An 8,735-nucleotide genomic window follows, 5' to 3' on the forward strand; every position below is an offset into this window, starting at 1 on the left:
GCCAGAACTTATGTTTTTGCTGGGATTGTATAATCATATCTAAAAATTAATACATAGCTTCAAATTTTAATGATAACGAAAAAACTTTTATTTTATTTTACAAATTAAATACTTTGAACTCAGTCTTTGAATTAAGATATTTCCTATTAAAGAATGTTTTCAAATTTTATTTACATTATATTAAAGGCTAACCTTTGTTTCTGTGTAATTTTGGTTGCATGAATATTGCACGGGGAAAAAATTCTAGAAAAAGTACAGCATGGTATGGTAATGACGTTTCTATAAAAACCATCAAAATATTTGATATTTAAACCATTCATTTGGTAAGTTTTCCATTCATATGGAAACGGATTACCGGAAATTCTGGCTTTCAAAATTATTTCTTACTACCACACATTTAGTAAAAACTGCAAAACTGAGAAGTAAATTTCACCGAAAAATGGTTTGTAGACAATGCATGGTAACATTACAATGCAATGCATGATAAAATTGCCAAATTTTTTAAAATTTACCGACTTTCATCACATATTATAAAACTATATTTTATTGTTAATTTTACCTTCGTCAAAAATTTATGATTTTTTTATTTTTTCCACAGAGCCAGAAACACTATAAATTTTATCATATTTTGGTAGTTTTGATCATTCTTTTTTTCTAAGAGTGGTATGAGTAATATGTTTTATATGAGTACTTATTCAGAATATGTATTTTTTGTTCAAGAGAAAAAGTGTGAATAATATTTATATGAATCCTATTTACACTTCTTCTCTGCTTCAAAAGCAACTAACTTTTTTAAAAGTATGCGTTTCCTCAAAACTCTAAAAAATGCGTTTTCTTAAATACTCCAATAATAGACAGAGAAACATATTTTAGTATCATCAATCAACGAATTTGTCCCATAGAAAAAAAAACACGTGAAACTTTTTCACAGGATATTTTTTCTTAGCAGTAACTAACCATACAAAAGTAACTAGAGCGTAAAAAAAGTTTAAAAAAAAACAGTTTGAACTGAAATTTTTTTAAAAAAAAACATAATCATATGTCTACATTTGTTCGAGAAAATATAAAGTTTTTAAATTATTTCGGGCTTTTTCGAAACAAAAGAAAAATCTAAGGATATAAGTATGCTTCTTTTTTACTGTATTTATCAAAAATGTTTCGTGCCGTGAAACTCTCAAAACATTTACTTCTCCTTTTTAACGAATTTAGTAAGTAATTTTTTTAAGATTTGTTTAATTATTCCAAGATTAGCATCAGGAATTAAAATTTGGCGAAATAGTTTTCTTTCTTGTTTGAATTCAAGAATTTTCTAGTAAGTTACTTTCTCACTTGAATATGATTAAATTATTCTGATTATAGATAGATAACTTAACGCAAACAAGTCCCGGTTTTTTTTGTTACAAAAGTTTTAAACCACTTACAAAGGTAGGTTAGATAAGTTTAAACAGTTCACACCTAGTTTTGATTCGATGCTGCTGGAATCTTTTAACTCCCTTTTCTTAAGTTAGAAACAATACTGCTTTTCTCCTAACCACAGATTTTATCTAAGCTGGTTTTCTTCGTTTATTTTTTTCTATTAAGAAAAGAATTAATACATTACTTGCTCTATGAGAAAATGTCGTTTCGAAATCGATTAGCAACTTATTCAAATAGAAAGTTCTTTTGAAGTATATTCAAATGCTTAGTATTTAAAGAATGAATTACTTGCTCTACGTGGAAATGTTGTTTCGAAGTCGACTTGTAACCCATCCAAATAGAAAGTTCTTTTAAAAAATATTCAGATGCTTAGTTTTAATGAATGAATTACTTGCTCTATGTGAAAATGTTGTTTCGAAGTCGGTTAGTAACCTATCCAAATAGAAAGTTCTTTTAAAAAATATTCAGATGCTTAGTTTTAATGAATGAATTACTTGCTCTATGCAAAAATGTTGTTTTGAAGTCGACTTGTAACCTATTCAGATAGAAAGTTCTTTTAAAAAGTATCCAGATGCTCAGTTTTAATGAATGAATTACTTGCTCTATGGGGAAATATTGTTTCGAAGTCGACTTGTAACCTATCCAAATAGAAAGTTGTTTTAAAAAATATTCAGATGCTTAGTATTTTTTGTTTATTTATCAAAAATAAAAAAAGAAATTAAATATTTGTAATAAAAATTAAATATATTTTACCGTTTTTTCTATCACAAAAGCGTTCGTAAAAGTACAGTATCTGTGAATAAAATACATTGCCACATATATTTGGTACATTTTATAAGTATTTTTTGCAAAATTACAAATGGATAAAAATGGAATGGACTTATAAACCGTTTTAATGCTCTTCTCAGCATAAAATTAATAACAAGATGAGAAAATTACTGTTAACAAAATTCATTCTGTAGTTGTTTTTTATCAAGATCTTTTTAAACAAATACTTATGGTTATTTACGGAATAGACATTAAAAATATTTTAATGTCCTTCTCGACGCATAGAAAATATGTAAATTTATTGTGAACAAAATAAATTCAGTGAATTTTTATCAGCGTTTTTTTATAAAAAAGAATTCCTTATGGATGATAATGGAATGGATTTAAAAACCACTTTAATGCTTTTTTTAACATAAAAAGAAATAAGATATAAAAGTTATTGTATACAAACTCTATGAAATAATTGTTATTTTTTCAGTATATCTGTAAGTATTTTCTTAAAAATACTTATAGTTGCTTCTGAAATAGACATCAAAACTATTTAGTGTATTTTTCTGAACATAAAAAGGATTAAAAAAGATTGTGTACAAAATAACGTTTTTACCAGTATTTTTCTCAAAAATACTAATTTATACTTATGTGAGGGTTATTAAATATATTTGATTATTCTTCACGATTACAAAAAGTTAAATATAAAAATTTATAAATAATAAAATATTTTCATTAACTGTTTTTTTATCAGCATTTTCGTAAAATTACCAATTTTAGTTCTATCACTAAAGTAAAAGAAAAATTCTGTTTGGAAAAATAAAAGAATAATAAAAAAAGGAAATAATCGTCTTATTTTTAGAATCTAACCTCTATTTAAAGCTTTTGTCAATTCAGGATGTTCTTACAATTTCATTACATTTTCATAATATCATAATGTCAAAGGAAGAAAACGGAAATTAAGGCTTGTGAATGAATGACAAGATATATAATTGAATTCTGTTTTTCAGCAAACTATTCGTGAACTTCACTTTAAGACTGCTATCGCTGTAACTATTATTTCAAAAATAGCATTATTTTTTTATTATATCTATAGTTGCGTAAATTATGAAGTCTTTTCAAATGAAATTTTGTATTTTGATTCAAATTTTAAAATTCTTTTTTATTGTTTCATAAACTGGTTTGCTTAGATACACTGTTAGAATTTTCATTCTAAAATTATAATAAAATAACCGGCAGAAGTCTGTTCCTCCGGTTAACAGCGTAAAGTTTACGGTAAAACCCATTTTTTAACTTTTCGGTCTTGAAACCGTTAATAGCTAATAAGGTTATGCAATAAATACGGTGAATACAAAACTATAAAGATTTTTTTTACCATTTACAACTAGCATGGTTGAAAAAATATAGCTCACAAAAATTAAAATTCAACCTATCATTAGATAATGGGTATTGGAGAGTGCAGAATACGAAATGAGGAGTGAACTACACTGGATACTTTTCATGTATTGAAGGGAATGGATGAAATATTGAGATGTCACTGCTGGGAATCGAACCCCAGTTCTGTCGATCATGAGACTGGCAAATTTGCCCTCTTTGTTATAACATACATGCTGTCGCAATTGTAAAGTTGTTTTATTAGGTTGGCCTAGTTAATGCGATAAAATTTTGGTTATTTAACCGTATTAATTGAAAGCAGTAAATAAGTTATTTTTCTCACAGTTAACAGTTTGATTATTATCATCTTTTTGGTTATATGGCAGTTTTTTTATTTTGGTATAACAATTAAATAAACTGTCATTTTCTCCGAGAAATTTCTAACAGTGTAATTGCGTATATAATCAAAATTATTAACTAACAACTTTTTTACAGAAGATTGCTATCGCCTATTTAACTTAATTATTTTCAGATTTAATTATTAATTAAGTTAATAATGTCTATGAATTTATATATGAGTTTTAATGACGCAGCGATTAAGGTATTGAGCTTTATTTGATTAAGATTGAGATTCTACCCTTCTTAAGTGCTGAAGATATATCCAGATTTCAAATCGATGAGTACCAGCTTCATTAGAAATTGACGGCTGATAAGCAGTGCTAACCACAAGGTCCAAATTACCGGAATATGGAACAGAACAATTTACCGTGTTTCTCGTTCTTAAGGAACGCCAAAGAGAACGGTAACTTCCAAAGAAGCGGTTTGATGATGCTTTTGGTCAAATTAACAATGAAATGTAGTTTTATAATATGTGTTAAAATTTGGTAAATGTGGTAAAATTTGGCAATTTTATCAGGATACTTTGGAGTATAGCTTTAAAACCATTTATTCTGTTAAATTTACTTTTCAGCTTTGTAGCTTTGGAAACAAGAATTTTCGGAAAACTGTTATCATTTGAACGAAAAAAATTACCAAATGATTGGTTTAACAACCATATATTTGGATTTTATAAACCAGAAATGTCATTTCCTTTTTTTTACCAAAAATGTCACTAACATTTATTTCAGTACTTTTGCGTAAATTCCTTTTCTTCGTGTATAATTTTAACATCCATGATCCCTTGAGCAACAGCTATGAAATTAGTTAATGCCATCTAATTTTTTTTAATTGCAATAATATAAAAAATTTACATTTTAATAAATCTTTTACACACTTGGATGTGTTAATTCAAGAATTAATCAACATTTATTGTTGTTTATAAATAGTTTGAAGTAGACTAGGTTAACATTTGTTAAATTTGGAATAATCACAAATAAAATTTTATCAGAAATATTATTAGAAAATTTTATCAGAAATATTATTAGAAAATTTTATCAGAAATTTTATCAGAAATACATTAAAAATAAAATATACCTTTAATTGAGAGATTTGCGTTTTTAACTCTCAAATATAGTTTGGGAGGTGTCATGGTTTATTTTATTACGTTGTGCACCTTATCCAATTCCTTATCTTGTTACATTCCATCCTCTTCCCATTAGAAAATTAAAAAAATTACATTAAATATATTTAAAGCTCATTTGGATATTATTATTCATTTAGAATTATTCAGTGCCAAGATAAGAAAAAAAGTCAATGGTGATCTTTTATCAAAACAAATGATGTTCCAAAGTAGTCTTTATTTCTATATATTCCGAACTTAAACATATTATTCTCCAAATCTTTTAATTTATTATTCTCTAAATCTTCTCATATATATTTAAAGCTTATTTGGATATTGTTATTAATTTAGAATTATTCAGTGCGAAGATAAGACAAAAAAAGTCATCGGTAATCTTTTATCAAAACAATGGCGTTCCAAAGTAGTCTCTATTTCCATACATTCTGAATGTAAACATAATTATTCCCTAAATCTTTTAATTTATTAAGTAATCAGAAAACCCATAAATAAAAATTGGGACAGAAATTATTAATTACGTCAATCCAGTTACTTAAAGCAGTAAAATGATACTTAGTGATGAATATTTATTTTTAAAAAGATCTTCTAGGTAAAAGTTAAAACGCTAACTGCTCAAAAATATTATTTTTAAAATTAAAATGTGTCCGTGGTACAAGACGACAACTACCCAAAGCAAACTACATTAGAAGAAAGTGATAAAGTAGCAAGTCCTTTGCAACAGCTGGTTTTGATAGCTAAATGATGAAATATTCATTCTCTGATCTTCGCTGAGTAATGGAGTTTGTGTGAAGAAAAAATATTTAATTTCTTCTGAGGTAAAATATTAGCATTCAAATATGATGGCATGGTTCCAAATTTTACTTTTCGTACTTTGACCATAACATTTTTATGATATAAAAGTTTTTGTAATAGGAAAATAGCGATTCCGTGCATAAATATTAAAAATTTAAATTTCATATGCAATGTAGAGTTTATTACAATTTGTATGATGCAACATTCGACATACAGTTGTACCATCTCAGAAAAATATGTTAAATTGGAACTTCGAACTACATTATCTTGCGCACTTTTCGAAAACCTAATAAGATGTTAAGTAAAATCATTTTTCAATGCATTTTAAATCAATTAGAGGATTAACTGAAACATTCGCATGAAATTTACACATTGCATTCATTAGACATAAGTTAAATGACAGATATAAGAGCATGTCATATCAAGATAATTTTTTATATCTTAAAAATATGTATCACTATTTTCCCTGTTATTCTATTTTGTAATTTAATATTGTATTATATAATCGACAGAATTGCGATTACTTTTCACTTATTTCCAAATTAATAAATATTTTCTAAAAGATACAAAGAAAATCAAAATGTAAACTACTTTTTATTCTCACATGTAATCGAAACTCTCCACCAAAATGGTCCAAAGTGTGTACTTATGTACTTTTTTTATATCCTGAACAATAATCTTGAAAATATAAACCATTATTTGCCATGTTTTTCTACTTTGCAATGGATATTTTATTATATTATTAACAGGATTATAATTACTTTTTACTTATTTCTAAATTAATATATAATTTCTCAACATTCAAAGATAAAAAGAAAAGCGAAAAATTAAGTACTTTTCATTCTCATATGCAAACGAAACTCTACATTAAAATAATCCAAAGTATGTATATATATTTACATATATTTTTTTCCATCTTAAACAATAATCTTGAAAATATAAATAAAAATTTTCCATGTTTTTCGATTTTAAAATTGGACGTTCTATTATCTTATTGTCAGAACTTATTATCTATTAGCTGTATAGAATACTTTCTATTATCTTATTGCTTTTTGCTTATTTCTAAATTAATATATATTTTCTCAACATTCAACGATAAAAAGAAAAGCGAAAAATAAAGTACTTTTCATTCTCATATGCAAACGAAACTCTCCACTAAAATGGTCCAAAGTGTGCACTTATATATTTACCTATATTTTTTTCATCTTAAACAATAATCTTGAAAGTATAAATAATCATTTTCCAGGTTTTTCGATTTTGTAATTGGACGTTCTATTATCTTATTGACAGAACTTATTATCTATTAGCTGTATGGAATACTTTCTATTATCTTATTGCTTTTTTTCTTATTTCTAAATTAATATATATTTTCTCAACATTCAAAGATATAAAGAAAAGCGAAAAATAAAGTACTTTTCATTCTCATATGCAATCGAAACTCTCCACAAAAATGGTCTGAAGTGTGAACTTATTTATATGTTTTATATCCTAAACAATAATCTTGAAAATATAAACCATTATTTTCCATGTTTTTCAATTTTGTAGTTGGATATTCCATTATATTATTGACAGAATTATAATTACTTTTTACTTATTTCTAAATTAATATATATTTTCTCAACAAAGATATAAAGAAAAGCGAAAAGTAAAGTACTTTTCGTTCTCATATGCAATCGAAACTCTCCACAATAATGGTCCGAAGTGAGAACTTATTTATATGTTTTATATCCTAAACAATAATCTTGAAAATATAAACCATATTTTCCATGTTTTTTATATTTCGTAATGTAAATTCTATTATATTATTGACAGAATTATAATTACTTTTTACTTATTTCTAAATTAATATATATTTTCTCAACATTCAAAGATATAAAGAAAAGCGAAAAGTAAAGTACTTTTCATTCTCATATGCAATCGAAACTCTCCCCCAAAACGGTCCAAAGTGTGTACTTAGGAAGCTCTATATCAAAGAAAATCAAGTGAAACGTTATGAAGTGATATCTCATTAAACTTGAAATCGAGCGAGACTCGAGAAAATTAAGTTGATAAATTTTGATGACGCATCAAAACTGTAGAAATAAGCGATCTCAGGGGAGATTCAAGCGAATTGTGATCGATTTCGGAAAAAGAAAAATCTTAAGCCGATCTATTTAGAGAGGGTATCCAAAGAAAGATTTTTTTTCTTAATACAGTAGTTGTGTATTAAACTTTCTATTTAAATATTTATAGGTGCCGTTCATCTTTTGTGGCCCAAATAACTTTCAATGCTTGTTTTTATCTTACAGCCCAATTACATTATGATAAATTTTAAATAAATTAGGGAAATGTGGGGTATAATCGGGTAGTGGAGTAAAAATTTGTGCCTTAATTCTGGTGAAATTAGTTCTACTTCTTAGCGAACAGACTCTGAATTACACTCTTCTAAGTAAGAAGACGGTGCTGCCGTATTGGCTTATGGTAAATTCATAGCGTCTGGGTAGTTAAGTTTGTTTTACAAAGTCAACTCTATAACGTTCTTTTTTTTAAAAAAAATATTCTTATTTATTGGTCATTATAGTTATAAAAAATCTCTTTAGTCCATCATATTATGTGTTTACTAAGAATTCATACTCTAACAAACAGAAAGGATTTAGTCCAGTTGTAGCATGGTTTCGTTTCGCTTCGATAACCTCTGCTCTCAGGGTAAGACCGGCAAGTTGGGGCTATGGTTGGCTACTATCATCACCATATAAGGCCAATTTAGAGCTCTAGGATAAAGGAAATAAATATGAAAAATGTGGTATCAAGGAAGAAAAAGGAAACAGTCCAGGGACTCAGAAAAAAAGAGAGAAAGACAGTAAATAAGAAGAAAAAGAAAGAAAGAAAGGAAAACGTCGCA

This window comes from Parasteatoda tepidariorum, chromosome 10 (assembly GCF_043381705.1).
Source record: "Parasteatoda tepidariorum isolate YZ-2023 chromosome 10, CAS_Ptep_4.0, whole genome shotgun sequence".
In the NCBI taxonomy this organism is placed as follows: domain Eukaryota; kingdom Metazoa; phylum Arthropoda; class Arachnida; order Araneae; family Theridiidae; genus Parasteatoda; species Parasteatoda tepidariorum.